Below are 22,179 nucleotides of genomic sequence, written 5' to 3'. Positions count from 1 at the left end.
AAATAACAAAACAAGAAACAGCCACTGGAAGTAAGATGTGGTAAATATATACACATAAGAGAAGTAACATGGCTTTCAAATCAGAAAGCCAGGAATAAAAATCCTTAGTTTGCCACTATCTATGCTCTTGGACAAGATACCTAAGCTACCTGTCTCTCAGTTTCCACATCTGTGAAATAAAGATAATAGTAGCTAAATTTCAGGATTGTTTTGCATTTTAAATCATGGAGTCTTTGTAAGATGTTACATAGAAACGTCATAGATACTCAGTGAATGTTAATGATGATGATTATTACTCATATTTATGACATTGGGCAATTAGTGTACACAGTACACCATTCTCCCTAGCCAATGACATTTTGATGAAACAAAAATATCAGTATCTTGAGTGCTAGTTGAAACTCATTTAGAAGCAAAATACAGTGAAAAGGTATATGATACCTTTGGGAAATAAATCTCAGACATTTGTTTTCATTAGGACAATGCTCTGGGAAGTGCAATAGGAGGGAATTGTAAGTTCTCGGGTTCATTTTAACCTTGCTTTTCTATTGAGAACAACGGGCAACTATCATGGTATATGGTATGCATATGATGTGGCTTCTCTTCCTGCAGTGATTGGGCCGAGGCTAGCTCTGACACTCAGATGTTAGCAATTTGGGGTCACATTTGAACTGGTGACTCATAGGTCAAGTGTTCTATAGTCTATCAGTTCCTTTAGTCAGATTCTGTGTCACAACTTTATTTTCTTAAATAGAGAAAGCTAGTCTTATGGGAGCCATTTTGAATGAATAAAACATAGTGTTCTATATAGCAAATTCTATTTTAAGTAACACGATCTGGTGGTTTTCTGGTTGGCCTAAATAATTGTGACCATTACTAATTTGCAAGGAGGTACAATAGAGTTAATATGTTTATCACTAAATGAAACTTGATGGAAATCAGTTATTCTTAGATTCCCAAGGCCTCTCAGGATCTTGCAAGACCAAACTGAGAACTATGAATTATCTTGTAAATATGTAGAAAGATCAGACAGTTCAAACATTTAGTCGATGAAATACCAGCTAAATCAACTTTTACTAAATTTTAGAATTGACATAGGGATGTACAGTCCTAACTAGCAAAAACAACAGCAACAACAATAAAGTTATAAACAAACACACACAAAAAGGCGGGGGTGAAGAAATGAAGAAGTATATCTTTAATTCTACCATAAATCTGGCTCCTATTCCATGACAGCTACTGGGATGAGTCCTTTTTTATGTTCTCTCATTTAATCTTCAGGACAACCATGAAAGTGGATGTTATTATGGCCATACTGGTGAGACTCAAATGCTGGCAGTGTCCAGCACGCAGTAGGCACCTAGTGAATAACAATAAATATGAAGCCCTCTCTTCTACTGAAATTCCCTCCTCCCCCAAAATGATAACTAATGCCTTTTTCAGGATAGCTACTTCTGAAATGAGGATGATAGTCTGAAATTTATTAATGGGGCTTTTCTCTTTTTTCTTTCCCAACATAGCACATTACTTTCTTCCTGACTGTCCTGAGACCTCCACCTGCCTAAGAACATTGGAGGAGAAAAAGATTTGTCTCAGAACAGTGAAAAATTAAAAAAAAAACAAAACAGCTTCTGATATTTAAAATATCACATAGCAAGACAATACCTTAGAAACCCAGATTGTCTTAAGACAGACTTTTTTTTTCTAGATGAAATCTCTCTCTGTTGCCCAAGCTGGAGGGCAATGGCTCGATCTCGGCTCACTGCAACTTCTGCCTGCCGGGCTCAAGCGATTCTCCTGCCTCAGCCTCCCGAGTAGCTGGAACTACAGGCACACGCCACAATCCCAGCTAATTTTTGTGTTTTTAGTAGAGACGGAGATTCACCATGTTGGCCAAGATGGTCTCCATCTCCTGACCTCGTGATCCGCCCGCCTCGGCCTCCCAAAGTGCTGGGATTACAGGTGTAAACCACTGTACCCAGCCTTAAGAGAGACTTTTATAAATTCATTTGCTTCATCCTGTTGCAACCCATGAAGAAGATGTGTGCTGTCTAACATAGGAAAAAAAATGCCTACAGCTGCTCTTTTAGAGAGGGGTGGTATAAGGGAGAAAATCAAGCCTGTGTCTCCCTACCACAGAGTGAGTCTGTGAAAGAGAAGAGAGAGAAATGAGAGAAAGTCATCAAATATCTGTTCTGATTTCTTTTCTCTCTACCGTGGCCCTATGGGATTGATGGGCAGAACCTGGAGAAGAAAGGACACCTAACAGACTTCTCCACATGGAACTCTTGAAGAAAGAGGGCCAGGAAATGACTGGAAAGGTCCACCTAGGAAGAGGGTAGAGTGGGGTGGCCAGGCAGGCTAGCTGGTGACCAACAGAGGGAACTACTAAGTCAGACGAGCCAGAGGAGAAACACTGTGACTTGAGGTCTGCATCCAGGGAGAGCTGATGGGAAGCTGTCTAGGTGAAGAAGAGATGACCCTTGAGTTAAAGAATGGATCATTAGCTCACCAAACAGATATTTGAGTGCCAGAGGCCAGTGGGACAGTGATCAGTTGGACAGCACTCCACCCATCCACTTGGTCTTTGTCTTAGGAAAAGCATCAAGAGTTAGGAGCAGGCTATCTGAGAGACTGGGCCTTTTTATCCAATCTCAGAACTGTTGATACATTTAGAAATTCCTAAGTATTAAGCTTGGGAGTAACAATTTTCTTCTTCAACCCAGCAGATGTGGGCTCAGAAGGTTTACTTGCAGATGAAAGGAAGGATTGACATTTCCTCAGCCTTCCATACATCAGCATGAGTTAAAGTTTGACACTATGACACTTGTAGTCCATCTGTAAATTGTCCTTAAAAATGAATGCTTAATATTTTGTTAACTTATCATGGCAGGATTTGCAGCCCCTCTTCCATCTTCTCTTTCCCAGGTCACTTCCAGTTCCTGGGTATCCCAGGGAGGATCATGTTACAGGTGTTCACAAATAAGTCTCATCAGAAGTGGTCTCACTGTGTCATTTCTCTTCTTCTGCTCTGTGTCCTTAGGTGTTGGGTACCTGACCCCAGCTAAACATTACAGTAACCTACAAAACTGGAAAAGCACTACCCACGCTGGGGGTACCATGAGTTAATGGGTCTGGGTGAGGCTGCAGACGTAGATATGTCTTAAGATTTCCCCAGGTGATTTTTACGTGCAGCCCAAGTTTAAAACCACTGCCTTAGTGTACTGTGCTGAGGCATCCAGCTCCAGGGAAGCTGTGTGAAGGTTCCTTACTGTTGACAACAGGCTGACAGCTGGCCCATCAATGTGTCTTTCCTGGGCATTGTTGCTACTTCTGCCAAATACTGCCCCTTCCCTTGGCACAGCCACTTCACACTGGCCCTTCTGTTTCCTGCAGTAGTGCTTCTGATGTGCCAGCCCGTGAGGGACCTACATTGTGCTTCACCATACAGTAAGAGGTTGAGCCAGGGTACAAACTGCTAACACTAACTTTATTACTGGTGGTCTCTACAGAAGGAAAAACAAGTACAATTTAAGAGAAAAGGCTCAAATCAGACTATGTTTTCAGTAAGTACGATGATTAGAAATGGGCCAAATATGAGAGGACAGAACTGCTTAACTATAGTGATCATTCTCCCCTCCTGAGTCTGTGTCTGAAAGGGACACAATATCACCCAGGACTCAACTAGAGGACCACTACGAACCATTGTGGTAGTTAGTGGGAGAACATTCATTCAACAACCTGCAAATAATAACAACTTGTAGATGTGAAGCTCTTAGCTAGGAGCTGAAAATAAAATAAGTAAGACACAACTTCCTGCTTTCAGGAAACTCACGTTTGTTTGTTTATATTTTCTAATTTTATGAACAACTTTCAAATTATTTAGTCAACATGTACATTTGAAATATTTTCATTTAATTTGTATGGGAGCATCTAATAGCATACAGTTGCACTTGTTCCCAATGAGATTCAAAGTAGTTGCCTTACTTACAAATAGTCTTCAAAATAAGAACATTATGACATACCCTGGCAAACTAAAATGTGTATAGAAATAAAGTTTTATAAAAATAAATGAATGCTGCTAGCAAGTAGTATATCACTCGGCCCCACCCTTCTGGAAGTTCTGGGAGCTGATTACGTGATTTAGTTCAAACTTTCAATAACCTCATAAAATAATCCAATCCACAAACTGTTTACAGCTTTATTGAAGGAACTTAACCTTTTTTATTTTATAAAATAGGTAAGAATTATGAGAGGAAAAGAACTGAAGAGAGCAGCAATTGGGAAAAGTCAACACATATAAAGTATTGTAATAAATGTTGTTTTCCAATGGAAAAGAGTCTAAGGTAATTTCATAAGTTATTCATGAAAGTGGAGTATCGAGGTCTGTGGCCTATTAAGAACTCATGATCACTTCAACTATCTTGCTCTAAGCCATAAAAATCAACCAAATTCAGCATGTGAAAAAAGCTGTCATGGGAACACTAGTCTACCCTGAAGTTAGCCATCCCTTCATAACAATAGCTGAACTGATCTGGAGCTGGAAAAAAGCCACGGGTGGGGCACCTACCAATAGATTTTACAAGATGCCACATGTATTGAAAACTTGGTAATAAAAGTACATAAAATTTTAATCTTCAACTTTTCCTTTAAAAAGGATGATAAAGTAAACAGGGAAGTGAGGTAAAAATGTATTTTTAACAGTGTCAGGAAAGCAAGGGATTTTATGTTCAAGTCAGCCCTTTGGAAGATATTTTAAAACCAAAAACAAACAGGAAAGATCTTGACAAATATTACTGTTCATCTCTCTATCCTTAAGTACATGGTCTATTGCTAAGACTGCTAATGCATTATTTACAATAAGGGTGAGTCTTTTGATTTCCTATTTTATAACTTCTGTTTAAGTTTGCACAGATATCTATAATTCCTAATAATCAGGTATCCTTACTTCTCAGTGTTACTTAGCTAATTTTATTTAATAGTTATATTTGTAGTGGGGATTCACTGGATGATGAGAGGATTGAAACCAAATTTTTAAGAAAGTTTCATTTAATAAAGTTACTATCAAAATAGGAGTTACTTATCATTAACATTTTAAAAGTCCATAACCACCTCATTAGGCTTATAATGCTTAGTGCATATTCTTTATGATGAGGCTGATAGGGGACAATCGGCTTTCACACTAGTTGAGTGAAGTTGTGTCATGTACCATTTGTAAAAAGAACCATATAGTAGAGCCAAATTTCTATTATGAGCTGTCAGTAATCTTCATGCTGTATTTGCACACCACAGTTCTCACGAGGGTAATATAACTCATACTCCTAGTAGGCACTCACTTGGGGTGTGAGTTGAACTGTTTGAAGCAGTCTGGATGGAACATGCCCATTGCTCTGGAACATGCTCTGTCCAGCTATGGCAAGTTCCACAACAATACCAGGAAATCTATTGGCATGCTGACTCTGCCCCTGGAAGCATTCAACTGGTTCTTCCAAGCCAGCCTGTGCAGCTTCATATGGCTATATAATAGCAGTTGCATGGAATAGCCATAGTTCAAATTCAGAAGACCGTTGAGGGGATTCTAATTTTTGGAAGAACCAAGTGAAGATAATGTCTCTATTTACAGCTAGCCTGCTTTTGTCCCATAGTCCACAGTAACAGCTAGGAAAAGCAATGGCAGAAAAAACTTAGTACCATCATTCTGTGAATTTTCTTTAAGATCCAGAAGGGTGAAAATAGGGCATTTTATCTAAGCTCAACCTGTAGATCAACATACATCAGTTGTTATGACACTGAACAGAAAATTAAAACACAGTAAAATGTGTGTAGGTATGACCTTAGCTAGAGTGAGTGTTCTCTCTCCTTCCTACTTTAATTCACCTTCTCCTGAATGATTTGCTGATCTCAAGACAGCATATTTTGTATTATTTTCATTCATCCAATTCTCAGGGTATGATGAAATATATCCCCCTTTTTTCATTCTTGGTTATTAATGTGCATAAAATTGCATATCCAGCACAAGAAGTAGTAGCTATGACTTCCCCTTGTGAGAAGGTTCTGAAATTATAAGTTAAAAAAAGTTTAGAATCTAAAAAAGAGTTAAGCATACTATTCCAACCTCATCTTTAATGAGAGGTATGAGAAAGAGTGAGCCATCGTTTTCTGACACATTCTAAACTTTCACTTTCTCTCTTGGTCCATTGCATTATTTCTAAAGCTGCGGGAAAAAAGGTAAAAATTTAGTGAGTATAATAGTTTGTTGTACACTGACAGCAATGGGTGAAGAAAAAACAAAACAAAAGAAATAGTTTGTGTCTGAGAATAACAAATGTATACATATTTTATAAAAGTGTCTCAAAAAAAGTGTCTCAAAAACAGCTAAATGGAATAAATGGATTAAAAATATAAGCATTTTTTAAAAGTAGTCTGATTCAAAGCCTGAGGAAGTGAGAATGAAAGTGCATAAACCACTGGGTTAGACAGAGAAGTCATCACAAACTCATTCTGATCGGGTCAGAAGCTTCCAAGGGAGCCTTTGTTGCACTAATTATCTCCCTGTGATTACTTAGATGTGTTTCTTTGTTCCTGTGTTTAAGAGTGTAGGCTTATGTCACATCCTGTTATCAATCATTATTATAGCTCATCATAGTCACAATGGGGAATTTGGTTTATGAGACAAGGCCCTTACCCTAATTAGCAATCAGGTGAGTGAAGATAGCTTTGGGCTTAAAAATGCTGTGTATCAATATACCATCAGCCAAACTCTACTTATTATCTGGCGATCAAGAATAGCATATAATGGAATACTTTCCCACCTTTGGCAAAGGCACTGGAAAATTTGGGGACTATATGCCAATAGACCTAAATGCTGGAAGGGCATCTCCAGAGTTTGAATAGTTTAAGAGCTGTGATAAATTCACTTTAATGTTCATCACCAAGGCTTTAAGTGGAGAGAAGTTTTATAAAGGTTAGTGAATCCGTATCAATGACTTTTAGAAGTGGATAAAAATTACTGCATGTCATATCTGGGGACAGTGAAGTGTTTGTGAGATTGTTAAGCAACTCACATTACAGACACATACCAGGATTTTGATTCCGTAGATCAGCAATCTCTTTTCCGAGTTCACTTAAATCCCCATGAATTTATGATCAGGAACATCTTTCATTTATTCACGCATTCATTCATTCAGCAGCCATTTTTGGAAAGCCCGTGATGGGTAAGGCATTCTACTCAGGGTGGAGAATACAGAGAAAAAAGGGACAAGCCATCTTCACATTCAAGAAACTCACCATTCTCAGTGACCCATGACTTGAATATTGTTAAGTAACACTACACATTTGAAGTATATCTATTTTGATAAGAAATGGGATGGGGAAGGGAGATATCTACATTTGCTATGGTGAATTTTTTAAAATGCCAACAATAGGGGAAGCTGCTTCCTCCAGCAGGCTTCATTGATCTCATTTAATAACTATTCCTTTGTTTCCACAGTTCCCCCCTTCTCCTTTGTTGGCTTTTGGAAAGTGGGATGAACATTGTTCTCTCAGATGTGTATTTCAGCTTCCCCTATTCCCACCTTTTTGTCTCTTTAAAAATATGCTCTATTTTACTTTGAAAGCAGAGATGCTGAAGGAGTTAGAGAATTGACATGAAAAGCTTTTAAGGAAAGAAATTTCAAAAATGTATTGGCAGCAATGACTCTTACCTACTTTACCTTGACAAAACAAAATAAAACAAAACCCCAAAACAACAACAAAAAATCATGCCAACATTCTGTAAAGCAGTTAGCTCTCTGATCAACAATACAGAATTGGTGACAGTCCCCAATAGCAGAGGAAACTGCTTGTGTCTCTGAGTCGCAGACCTGTGCTAGGTAACCCTGACCACTCTGCTACAGCAGAAGCAGCATGAAAAAAACAAAACAAAACAAAACAAAACAAAAAAAATTTTCCCCCAGCCCTTCACATTGAGATTGACCACCTTAAGTGCTTTACCCTCAGAGTAACAGAGCTTGAACTGTCTTTTCATTAACTATCCAAATTATTTAGATAGTAGAGAAATTGCACTTCAGAAGTGTAAATCAGCTTTCTAAGGTTGTTATTGTAGTAAGGTTTACGTGCTCTTCAGCATTAAGGCATCAAGGTAGGCACTGAAGAGACCGATGGAATGAATGATAATTGTACCTCAGCTGCGTTAGATACAGCTGAGGCCAGGCACACCAAGGTAATCTGAGTATTCTGTGACTTCATTGGGCAAAAAGCTATACAATTATTTTTAATTTATTAAGAAGAAATGGACAATTAAATATAAACAAATTCTTACTCTGCATACGCAATCAGAAGTATATTTAATATTAAGCTAAATATTAGTAGACCTAGGAACAATGGGATTCTGTTGCTTTATAATTCTCATTTGTTAGTGTACAAATAATAAGTCCTTGTATTTTACTTGCATGGAAAAAAGAGTAAAAGAAGACAACAGGTATATTTAGAATTTGTCTTTTTTATAAAAAGAAACAATAACTTCCAAGGTATTTGTTTGGTATCCACACTGAATAGATCTAATCTTAGTTCTCCTTTTATAATACTGAACATTAAATAACTTATTCTTAATAGAAGTAAAATGTCATTTTTCTACAGGATTAACTCTGATGCACATGTTCCTACATAGTATACAACATAACTAATGATTTGTACGCTGCAAACATATGTTAAAGAAAAAACATAATTTAAAATAGTGACAAAATACTTGATTTTGTATTCTTGAGCCCACATCCTTTAAAGAATAGTGCCAATTTTCACAAGAGAGAGCTTGAAATTATAAGAACAAAATTAATTTTAATTCACTTTAACTAAAAGTCTACATATTTGAATATATACATATGTATCTTCCCAAGATCATTTTTAGTAAGAGGGAGAACGTATAGGAAAGGAAGGGAAACAAACTCCTATTAAATGTCTAGTACAAGTTTATTTTTTATCCTCATGGCAATCCTGGGATGGTGGTTTTATTATCCCTGCTTTAACAGAGGGAGGACTTGAATCTCAAGTTTAAGTAATTTGCTCAGGATTGTAAGGTAAGTGGTAGGAAAAATAATCACTCTCCAGAGAGTCGACCAAAGCTTTCCACTGTACCTACCACTAAAACTCTGGTAGGACATTACAACGTAAAAGGACAGATTTTCGTTTTTGTTTGTACGTCTGTTTGGTGGGAGGATATAAGGTTAGAGGGCTGATGATACTTTGGGTTCAGTGTCTAGAGACCTAAATCAATCAGTTTCTTTTCTTCCCTAGCATGTGAGTAACCGGAGATGTGAGTAGGAGAAAGTTCCATCTTTCTTGTAAGTTCTTTTCTAATAATTAGAGTAATAGCTCCAACTCGTGTAACTGATTTGATATTAGGAATAGTTCATTTAAATTGTGTAATGTCATCATAGACTCTAAATTTTCAAATTATGTTACCTTAATAACTAGCGTCAGAGAAGCTGTATTGTTCTTCAAAATATAGTTTTTTTCCTTCTTTTAAAATGTGACTTTCACAATGGTTTTTAATGGCTTAGTGGGAAGACTGCCATCTACTGAATCAACAATACCTTTTCATATACCACCTGAATAATTCTCAAAATCAATACTATATAAAAGTTAAAGTTATATATATGTATATAATATATGCACACATATATATAAAGTATACACACACATATATGTGTGTGTGTATGTGTGTGCAAAGTTTATGGACTTAACTACCCCTGAAAATGAAATCAACTGAGTAATCAATTTTATACACACACATATATATAATCAATATATATGTATGTATATGAGTATATATGTGTATAATGATGGTCATTGTATTCTTTCTTTGCATGTTTACCTGTGACTCTCTCTTAGACCCCAGATATGCAGAAAATGTATTCTTCAGATTTTCAGATATTTTGCTAAACAAATCTCATTTGTATAGAATTAGAATTATTCATTCCAAAGAAATTCTAAATGTGAACCTAAATCTCTGCTTTTTGTCAGGTCTTGCAGTCAATGCAATATTTGATGATCTAAAACATTTTTTTCTTTGCTTGCTCTCTCCCTCCTGTCTCGGCTCCCATCTCACATTTCTCTCATAAACCCAGAGGAGGAAAGTAGAATTTTTCGAGGTGATTTTTTTAAAACTTTTATAATTACTTCAATTTCATTGTGAACATAGGCCTGACTGTCTAAAAAAGTCTGTGCTGCTAAGTTGAAAATAATATTGAAGGATGATTATTCAGGACAGCCTATGTCCTTCAGACGCATGATTATCCAGTCAAAAGAAAACTTTACTATTTCAGCTTAATTGTAATTAGTAACAAAGTCACTAATCATGTGGTCTTTTTGTGGAATATGTGCGTGCCAGTTTTTTCCCTCTTCTGCTCAGGGACAGCCCAGCTCAGGGAATCAATAGGCAAACAGCATATTCACTCCTTTTACTGAATATCCCATTTGTTTGTTTTGGGTTTCTGGGGTATGTCATTTTTTGAGGAGGAGATGAAAGTTTGCTCTGAGATCTTCATTCAGAGGAGTTGTCAAATTATAACTTATTTTCTTTTCCTTATCCCAGGACACCAATAAGGAGACAAGTGGGTTTAGTATGGAAAATCTTCTATTTATTTGGTTCCATAGATATCACCTTTCTCTCTCTTGGTATCCCTGGAAAAACTCCATAAAGTTAAAAACATCTATATTGAGGAGGGGCATTAAATAAATGGCTGGGTTACCAAAATCTATCTTTTAATATAAGGTTCACTGTAATCATAAGGAAACATAGTATTAAAGCTTGAAAATTATGAGAAAATAAAAGACATGAAAAAAATCTACAGTATTTCTTCATTCTAATTAGTTTCAATATATGTTTACAATATATGATAACTAATATTATGGTACATAATGATAATATATAATAACTGATACATAGCATGTATAACAAAATTGATTATTAACTTGATTTTATTCTCATGGGTAGTTAAGTCCATAAACATTACAGATAGAAGTCAATGTTAAAATATTTACACCTGTAAAATTTTGTGGCTGCAAAACAATTTTAGCAAAACTCCTATTTGTAGTGCTTTGGTTACAAAGGTTACTTATGTTGTAGCTTCCCAGAAATCCCCCAAACTTCCTCATATATATCTTTACAATTATAGTTTCCCACCAAAAGTTCAAAATGGGAGAGGAAAAAATAATTGCATTCATATTCACAGACTTGTTGGAAACCAAGATGTAAAAATAGATAAGATACAAATTTTTCCAAAGTAAAGCTATTTTCATTGGGAAAGATGAGACATTTTCCAGGGCAAAAAATAGAAAATATAAATTTGATATGGTTGAAAGAAACATTTTAAAGTTGTTGAATTTTTAAACATGATTTTGCCAAACAAATATGTTGCCCCAACTATTTAAGTATTTAAACACTCTTAGTATCTCTGACATACCTAGGATTATCACATAATTGAAAGAATGACAGAGAATCTAGAACAGCAATATGTAAATATATTCAGTTCAAATATCTGATTGTTGTTATTTTTCTTTCATCTGTAAAATATAGAACTTTGAAGATTTAGTCCTTGAGGTCATGTTCAGGTCTCTGATTCTATGATTCCATATAATGTCTTGAAATCATCATAAACATCATCATCACCTTTATCTTCAACAGAATCATGCCTCTGTTCCTATCCACCTGCTTATAAATAGAATACTCACTGCTCTCTCTAGCAGCTCAGTTCTCTTGTGTCAGTCCTTCAATAAATAGAAAGCCAGTGAGTGTTTCTGTATACTTTTTACCTCTAAGAAATGAATGCCACAAAAAAGGAAAGAAAAAAAATCTAGAAGTCTACAAATACAAACACAAGATCAGAAATGTCTCTCTTTGAATGACTGTTCTCTCTCTTTATCCTGAGCTTTCATCTTCTATTGGATTGTTCTTTTGGTTTTTCTCAGGGGTTTTATTTTCTTTGTTCTTTTCCATATGCCTTTGTTCTCTATTTACTGACCTTTTATAGCACAAGAGTCAGGCTTGCAATTATTTTAGCTCCTCCAACATACGTTTGACTTTCACCACCACCGTTTGTTCTTACCATCACTTGTGTCAGCTTTGTCTTCATGCCCCCATGAACTGGTCTTGTTTGTGGGACTTATGGTGCAGGGGCAATTGAGGGACCCACCCTGTGAAGAGGAATGGAAGTGTGATTTTCTTGAGGTTTGAGTATAGGACTGGAGATTAGGAAATGCGCATGTTTAAACTCAATTCTGCCAGGTAAATAATTTGTCAAAATATAGTTTAAAGTTTATGCAAATATTATTTTTCTCTCTTCATTGTAAACAGCTATAAATGTTCTGCTAACACATCTTAGTAGGGAGATAATACTAGTTTATTCTACTAAATTCACCAGGTTTCTTAATGCCTCTTAAATTCTGTTTGGGGACTAAGGTTACTATGAAGAGTGACGTGGCGGTGGTGGGGAAGCTAGTCATAGTTAGTGTCAATTATTCTACTTAAAATTATGTAAATATAACTCTGGGGCATTGCTTTTCCAATGGGATTTGTGCTGTAACAATAGGTTAATTCAATCTTGATTAAATCTAGTCCTGGTTACCATATTAACTAAGAAGACATATTTAAACAAATTATCTAAGTCCTAACCAGGCTTCATAATAATGCTAGCGTTAAAATATAAAGGAAATATGCTCCTTTTGTTTCTTTGACCTATGACAAGGGAGAAAGTTTGATGGAAATATTAATGAGTTTAGCTTTCTGAACCTAGTTCACAAGCAGTGTTTGAAGGAGAAATTAAAATGTTCATTGTCTAAGTGGTGAACAAAAATAGGAACTTTTAAATTATGAATAGGGTTAACATCTGTTGGGCAAACTGTTTGCTTAGCCTTATTTTAACATTTCACTTCCTTCACTACTCCCTCTGTCTTTCTCACACATCTGGGAATGTGGTGAGAGCACCACAGAAGCAATTACAAAGGCAGAGTCCAGTTAAGGACCCTGAATTTTCCATTTTTATCCTCTGCTGCAACATAGGGATGTCCCAAGAGTGGCGTGTATGGACTCCACAAGAAGAAATGTTTAGATTTAAATTATAAATAAAGCCAAAGTTGCAAAACAAAAAAGAGACTTTGAAAAGACCAGTGGACACACACACACACACACACACACACAAAACTATAAAGAGTTTATTTAAAACATGTTATTAAAGATGCTAAAATATTTTCATTTGAAGGACAGTGTCTCATCTACAGAGGAGAAATATTTCAGAAACAAGAGTTAAAGTGAAAAAATGTTAGTGAAAACAGGTTCAAACAGGCAGGATATAGAGGTTATCTAGGACAGGGGCTGTGGTGTAAAACAGCTCTGGGTTCCCATCCTGGCTCTGCCACTTCCTGGTGTTGCCTGGGAGCAAATCACATAGCTTTTTAAGGCTCAGTGCCTTCATATGCAAAATGACAGTATGGTGATAATATTTATTTCATAGCATTATGGAGAATTGAATACCATCATGCACGTGTATGCTTATCATAGTGCTTGACATGTTATAGGCGTAAAATAAGTATTACTAATAGCTGTTGGTCATAATGAGATTGTTGAACGACCATGTTTGCTTATGATATATGGTGACAGCAAGAGAATATATAATAAATCCCAATAGTGAAGCTGTGACAATGATTTTTATGATGAAATGAGAAGCAAAGTAACTTGCCAAATAGCATATGATGGGACCATACACTGAAAAAGGAAGTATTATCTGCTTTTGTGCTGGAACAGTCGTGGTTCAGATAAGTCCATTGGCTGAGTGAGGAAGCATTCCAATAAGGCATGACAGTAGTCCATATTTTCTCACAGTCCCCAGATGTGCTACTGTGTTTTAGAATTAGACCTGAAGAAACAATAGATGACTGTGATGGCTCAATGTATGTTAAAGCACCAATCATTCCTTTTCAATCATTCCAGTCTTGTCTTCTCCAAAAATTCTCTACAGGGTGCAGGTAAAATATTTTAAAAATGTAAAACTGATCATGGCACTCACCTAGTTAAAAGCATTCAAAAAGTCCCCAATACTGTCAATGTAAAACCCAAAGCATTCTACAAAGTCCTCTGCAATTGCCCTCATTGCTCCAGTCGCAACTGGGACCACTACCCTGCTTGTCCCACCCTACTGCAGCATTGGCAAGTTACCTGATATCCTGAGGTCTCTTTTGCTTCTATACCTTGGCTTATATCATTTTCTCCTCTCTGAACACTCTATTTCCAGCCCTTGGATGAGCTAATTACTAGCAGTCTTTTAAGACCCAGCCCAACTACATTCCTCCTTGGGGCAAAATTTCCTCTCTTTATTCCTTCTCACTTCTCTCCAGTTGTTGGGGGTACCCAGGTATATGATTCCCGATTCCCTTTTTCTGTGAAACTGTAGTAGAGTTCTCTGTTTACACGTTTGTATTTCCTGAGTCCTCCCATTCAATTGTGAATTTTCAAGGCCATGAATAATGTCTTGTTATCACTTTTAGTATAATCTCAATAAATACTACTTGAAAAAATGAAATGTTCCTGTGACGCTCTTCTAAACCTGTCTTTTATATATCAAACTAAGGTTCATTGTTTCTGATTTTTAATTCCGTTGTATTAATACCAGCCTGCTCCCCAAAGTAAGACTTCCTGAGCTCTAGGACTTAAAAACGTAAATTGGGAACAAGCCTTAGAAAGCTATGGTACCTGCAATACATACCATAATATTTGGCAGGTGTGTAATTTAACTTATTTAATCCCAGATTTAAGGAGAACTCTAAACAAGGACCTCAGGCATTATACTTGAAAACTAACATCAACATGGTTCTTAAACAAATGTTAGGAGTCTGAGTTTGCCCTTTATGTGAAAATATGTAGCATTCATTCATCAAGACCTGTTGATGTCTCATTCATCATAAAGTGCATTACTGGTAATTGATAAATATGAAATAGTGATAACAATGAGGCTAATCAAAGTCTAGTTTTAGATATGTTTGTGTTCAATGGAAAAGCTAACCCCCTGTGTCTACACTAGCATCTGTAGTGTGCCCTCACTGTTCTTGGCTTGAGGACTGCTGCACATGACTAAGGGAGGGACCCTTCACAGCAGGATTACAAAGTTTTGTTCATTGTCCTCAGCTCCCTCCCAGACATCTACAATTACTCATGCAGCAAATTTTATTGCAATTTTATTGCACTATCAAGTTCTTAATTTCCAAACAACATTCTAAAATTTATTTTTTGCACAAACTTGGATTTCTTTTTGCACCCTTAGAATTGATATTAGGAGTATATATTCCCAACTCTTCAGGTTCTTTAAAGAAAAATAAGATACTTTTATATAAAATATGTGAATATCTAAACTATAGGGGCAAAGGAGGTGGTTCTAACAAAAGATACTCCAAGAACACCTTTGTTATGTTGAGAGGACAACTAAATATTTAGCAAGAATGGTTTATTGCCATTGACCTGGTTCTAATATGCCTTTCAATTCGTCTGATCTACAATACCCCCTTCATGTAGTGAAGTCCACGTGCAGAATGAATGTGTTCAGTTCATAGGAACATAAAACTATAACTATGTCCAATTGTATTCCATAATGAGAATAGTCATAAATATGAAGTCAGTCAAGACATTCCATTATTGACCCCTTTCCTTTGAAGTAAAGTGATATTTTAATTGTCCAATTGAAAATACAGTAGCTTATTTGTTCAGAATAAATTTGTAACCTATCAGAAGGCCATTCATTGCCTGGGAAATCTCATTTTCCCCCAATTATGCTACTCAGTGTGTTTAATCATTAACCTGAAAAGCAGAAATTCAGTTAAATAAAAGGAATCACAAGTCTTCATTGCCATTGCTAAACTATCTCTCATTAATGTGATGATGTTAAGCATTAAATGGCAAAGATAACTAAATAGCTTTCTTTTTTTCTGAAAAGTATAAGCTTAAAGTTCTCTCTGCAAACTGATGTTAAATACCAAATATTTCCTTAAAACAGTAGAAAAGGCCCTCTCCACCGCAAGTGAGAGGCAGATGAAATTTAAAATTTAGAGTAAAGACTTAGCTCTAATTTTTCATATGACTCTTTGATTTATTATGTTTCTTTCAATGCAGGGTAATACAGTTTTGAGACATCAAAAATGTACTTTTACCAAGTTTCTTGGGATGCAAATGTAAATGAAAACAATATTCAAAATACAGATAGGTGAATCAGACATATTTACTAATTTTGCCTTTGGATTACACATGGTTTCAAATTGAAAAAAAAAAGTGTTGGCCTCATTTAAAATAGTTTTATAACGCATATTAAAAACTCATTATTACTGGAAAATCTCATTAATAATTAAAACTAAAAATCAGATCTTAAGCCTACCTTAACCAGATGATATTATTATGAATATTAATAAAAAACCATAAATTACATGCCAAAGGTGATCATAAACCTCTTAAATTTACATCTTCAAATATTTGCTGCAAGTTTAGGCTACATTCTGGGTAAATACACACCTGATTGACTAATGGGACTTAAATATAACTCTGGCATTTTTGCTCACAACAGTCTATACATACTATAGAAGATTTCAAAGATGACAGATTTCTTTTGCTATCACTATGGGTCCTGACATGCATGCCCATACATGTATATGTACAAAAAATATTTTTTGAAACACACTAATTGGGCACCTTCTGTAAGTTTCAGGTCTAGTGCTAGATAATGAGAAAATCAAAATGACTAAGACACACCTTTTTTCTTGAGTTCAGTGTAGTGGAGGAGACAGATATCTATATGGGGATAGGAGAAAGACATTGTAAAAACACACATGAGAATAAAAATTCAAGGCTAACTTTTATGTATTATCTTAATTACTTCATTTCTACAAATGAAATGTCCTCTGCCCTTTTTGTATAAATAGTGAAACAAATACTAAATTCTGCTTGTCCTTGTAGGCAGCTGGTGAGAGCTCTCTAAGAGATTACAGATCAGTGTCTTTAGGTTTCCTTTGAAGCCAGGTTTAAACAAAAAAATGCTAGACCATAGATAGATACTACAAATGTTTGAGAATAACTGAATACTCCTTTTCACATACTCCCCTTCCCATTGTTCTTGTCTTCTTTCCCTCTGAATGGTTGCTTATTATACATATTTTTATATATCTATATATGGAGAAGATAGGCCTGAAAGCATTTTATGAAACATAAGATACCACAAAAGCCACAAGAAGAGAAAAAAAGCTTAAAATAAACAAAGCTAGTACTAAATTTTCATATTTCACATACAGTAATTCAAGTGCCTCGGGTGTGATGGAATGGTAATAGAGCAGGTGAAAATGCAGAGGAATTGTGGCTGTCAAAGTACAGGGACTTCTTGAGAAATGGAAAACTTGCTTGTGGAAAGATCATTTAGTATGTTGTTAAGATAAAAGTGCTAAAATTTCAGTATGTTCAATGTGGGGAAATGACAACATATGTTTCATAACCAGTTACTTCTATTTTATTTAACATGATTTATTGTGATTTCAAACAACACTTTTTTGCATTGCCTTAATAAATCTTATGTGATTTGAAAGAGGCTATCCAGTGTGGGTTTATAAATCCTCTCTTTCCAAAGCTACCCCTTTTGAACTTTATTTGGAGGGGATTGTGAGTGTGTGCAGAAGGGAGATGGATATAAACATGTTTTGCTAAGCAATTTCCCTTTAATTAAAAATGTGTTTTGGATTTATATTTATTTACACTTGAATTATCAAAATGTTCCCTTGGAAGAATTTTTTCCCTTTGAGGCATCTTAACTCACCCTCCCGGAAGCCACATTTTGCCATAAGTAGAAAAACTCCACACCAAGAAGCTGGAGTTTTGTTCCAGACTCTAACCCTACAATTTTGTGTGGGTTTTAAACTTGGCGTAATGCATGAGCCCATCCCTAATCACAATCCATAATAGCACAGTGTGTGACAGTGGGAACAGAAGAAGGACTCTCCTGAAATATACCAATAAATCCACACAGGATGGTTGTCTCTGTTTCACTGCTCCCTTTGCCAGCTGATCCCAGGGAAGGTTTTTCTCCAGCCAGACCCTTCTTTGTCCCCAAGATATTAGATAAACACAGATCTTGAAGCCTGCAAACAATGCATCTCAGACTTTCAAATTACTGGTCTAATTACAGGGATGTTCATCCCACTCATTGCTCATCATTTGTCCTAAATGTGCAACTGGCATGTCTTGCTTTGATTTTTGGGACCTAGAGTGTATTCCATCTATGATATTTCCACACAGCTGCGTGTATGATCCATTGAGTTCTTTACCTAACAGATACCTTTACTTACGCATTTCCCTTTCACAAAGGCAGGGAGGGTGTAAAACAAACATAACAGGATTTCCACTTATACCCATGAAGCTGGAGCTTCTTTCATTATCTTGCCTCTTTGTTGGGAAAAAAGAAAGTTTTTTTCTGAGTCATCCCAATTGAGGCAAACATTCATTTCTCTACTGTTAGTCTTTGATGGAGGCCTAGTTAATCTCGACAAAGAGTCTCTTAACTTTGCTAGCTTTGCTTCCTGTAAATGTGGCACAGCCGGTCTTTGAGATAACAGTGTGCTTCACCCCAGACGATGGCCTGAGGCCCTCTGCTTGGTTGTCACCCACAACCTCTAAACCACTGTAGGTCACGGCCCGGGTCTTTTGCTGCATCTAATGGCACATGTGGAGAATGCCAAAGCATCAAAACAATGAAAGTAATAAGAGCATCTTTAAAAGGTATTTGTTAGCACTCACCCCATAGACTTAACTATTATTTAAGTGAAAAGTTATAATTGTGGTGAAATTATAGATTACTGTTTTTCTCAGACTTCCTACAGTTAACCTCTACCCATTATACTCCTATATTTGGACTAGTCCACTGAGCTACTTGGAGGAAGGCCATTAGCTCAGTGCTTACAACTGGAGTTATAAAAGAAAAAAAGAGAAACTTTTATGATAATTCTTATTTCATAAAGTGTCATGTTATTTATAGAAAAATGAGACAGTAAAGTATGCTTTATTTTCAATCTGGCCTTTACTGCACCATATAATTTATGGTAATATAATAAGTGATTTGAAAATAAAGATTTGAGACAACATTTCAGCATTAGTGTTTTTAAGACAAAACAAACATTCAAAATAAAACCTAAACCGCCAATGTGAACTCTATCATTAAATGCCTACTTTTTACTAAATTTGTAGTTATGGCAGCTCAAAATCTCAAACTCTTTAATTGTGACCTCTTGCAAAGCAAAAATAATTGTATTATTTTCTGTGGTAGTAAGGCATTATGGCTCATTATATTTTTTCTCCCAAAAGTCCAAGTGGATTTGCATCGGCTGCTATTAAATGGGATTAATGAACTTGGAGAAATTTAAATGACAGTATGAGATTTCAGAGATGAACAAACTGCCTATAATATTTCAGGCTTCTGACTCTGAATTGTTTCAGCTTTGTCTCATCAAGGCTCATTGAATCTTATTCCATTGTACATTTATAAATCAGTGTGAACTTTTTAGCTTGCATGAAATAAATTCAATTCAAAAGCTCCTTTCTTGCCCCTAGCATGCAATCTACTAACATACTATTGTGCCAAATATAAATGTGTGAAATGCTGTAAGTAATCAATGCCAGACAGTTCCTGAGATCATTAATGTTATGAAACAACTCTCACCTTCATTCATTATTTTTTCTGTCACTTAAGAGAACACTGCATGTCTCAAGGCTCATGGTATGCCTTAAAATGATGAAGAGGAGAAATCCCTAAAGTGAAGGACATAGCAACAGATGACCCTACTCCTTCCCAAATTCCCCTTTCTTTATCACCTTGTCTAGATGGGCCATTCTAAAATGTTTTTATAGCATTCTTTGCTCATTTTACCTTTGAACACTTAAGTTGTTCATTTGTCTTGCCAGCTTTCTAGATCTTATTCCTGATGCTACCTCTACAGTCAAAGAACCCTCATTATGAGGGCAAAAAGACCGTGCTTCATACCCCATTTTTAGGGTAAAATTATTTCCTGTTACTTGCATTTAATGAAAAAGTAAGACTTCTAGTTATAAATTCAATTAAAATTTTTGTTTTTGTATGGATGCTAAAGCAATCCTAGCACCATCTTAAAGTTACATACTCATGATCAAATTTCTCCTCCAAAATCTATTCTGGGCCAAGATTCTGCTTTCTCCTCTTGAGATGTGCCAGAAATACCTGTTGAATTCAATTGAATTGGAAAGGAGTGTTATCAATTAGTGGTTCTCAAATTTGAGCACACACCAGAAACACCTGGAGGGCTATTAAAATAAGATATCTGGGTTGGATTCATTAAGCCAGGAGTGAAACCCAAGAATTTGCACCTCTAACAAAAATCCCAGAATTTGCTGGTGCTGCTGGTCTGGCGAACCACATGTTGAGAACATGGGTGCATGGGGAAAGGGGGATAGATAACTCCCAGAGCTCTCAGTTTTTTGTTTCTATATACAGAAATATGCAAAATGTTCATGGTAGAAATTAGAGGGAATCTTGTCTTTTGTGACTGAATAGTAAAAGATACTTTGAATTTTTTGAGAGCGTGTCCTCAAAAGAATATATTTGAATCAGTATATTTTATTGGTTTATTATTATTTCAATAAATTAATACTCGGATGAAGAGGTAGATCTGACTACTTTATGAATTATTGTAGAAAAGAAAACTTCAATACTCCAAGGAGCTTGAATTATTGGCTTAATTATAGAGTTCTTTAATGCAATTCCCTCATTTTTTGTGTGTGTGTTTTAATGATGCATGAACCTTTTGTGTGTTCTCTAGTAGTTAAAAGCAGGCAGGTGTAAGGAGATATTAAAATTTGCAGCACTATTCAAGGTATTTCACAATTTCTGTATTAAGTGTCCCAAATAACTAACTGAACGTAACAAACTTTAAAGAAACTACATTCAATGTCAAGGATTTTGCCTCCACTGTTCGTGCATGTTAAATGTGAACTTTCTCGGGTTCTCTGGGCCTTTTGGAAAGTCAAGCTCTTCATTGTTAACCACCCCCGAATTACCTTAGTTCACCTTTGTGAGTTGCCCTGTGAAATCTGCCTGTCATTAATTTGATTCCAAATACTAGAACGAACTCTGTGAATAGGCACAGTTTAAATCTTCCACCCAGAGATCATGATTCAGACTGTAAAATGGATTAACCAAAGAAACCCACACATTTGCATTATCCACTTACATACCCCCAATTTATGAGATTAATAATCACAACACACATTTAGCACTCAAGGCATTCAGTATTACTCAGTGGGATGCCAAGAAGGAACACTGGTTCCTCAGCTTTTAAGTTGAGTGTTCTCATTGGTCTAAATATCTGAAACGGTTAGTGTTATTTCAAGTTGCCAGATAAGCCACATGTGCTTCTTGGAAACATCTACAAATAATATCAAACCAGTTGTCACTGACTTCAGTGATATAACAAGAGCCCAACCTGAGCAGAAATTCCTAAAAAATAACATCAGCAAATCTGGCATCACACAAAGGCCTTAAAGATTATTTGTATAAAATTTGTGAAGCCAAGGATTGAGGATGTTGTCCATAGAAACTGCACCCAAGTCACCTTCTCACCCCTTATTTCACAGTGATATAAACTAGATTCAAAATAGTCAAACAATGAAGACCCCAAGGTGTTTTACTAAAGTCTTGCTACTCAGGGTGTGGTTGGTAGGTCTGCAGTACGGCATCACCTGGGAGCCTATCAGAAGTGCAACATCTAACAAAACCAGAACCTGCCTTGTAACAATCTCCAGTAATCCATATGCACATTAAAGTTGGAGAAGCATGTTCTAAAGCATTTGTTCTGAAAATGTGGGCTGCAGACCACCTTACCCAGCGCCACCTGGGTTGCTTTTTAAAAATTCCTATTTTATTCACCATCTGGGTCCCATTTAGATCTCATTCATCAAAATTTCTGAGGGTGATGCCCAATAATTAGCATTTTTGAAAAGTACTTAAGGTTCTTGACACTCAAAATGTGGTCCAAAGATGGACAGGATCAGCATTACTTGGAGCTTGATAGAAATCCAGACTTTCAGGCCCAGCCTCCAACCTGCCAAATCAGGACTTGCATTTTAGCAAGAACCCC

This window comes from Pongo abelii, chromosome 11 (genome assembly GCF_028885655.2).
Source record: "Pongo abelii isolate AG06213 chromosome 11, NHGRI_mPonAbe1-v2.0_pri, whole genome shotgun sequence".
Lineage (NCBI taxonomy): Eukaryota > Metazoa > Chordata > Mammalia > Primates > Hominidae > Pongo > Pongo abelii.
This window is presented reverse-complemented; position numbering follows the sequence as displayed.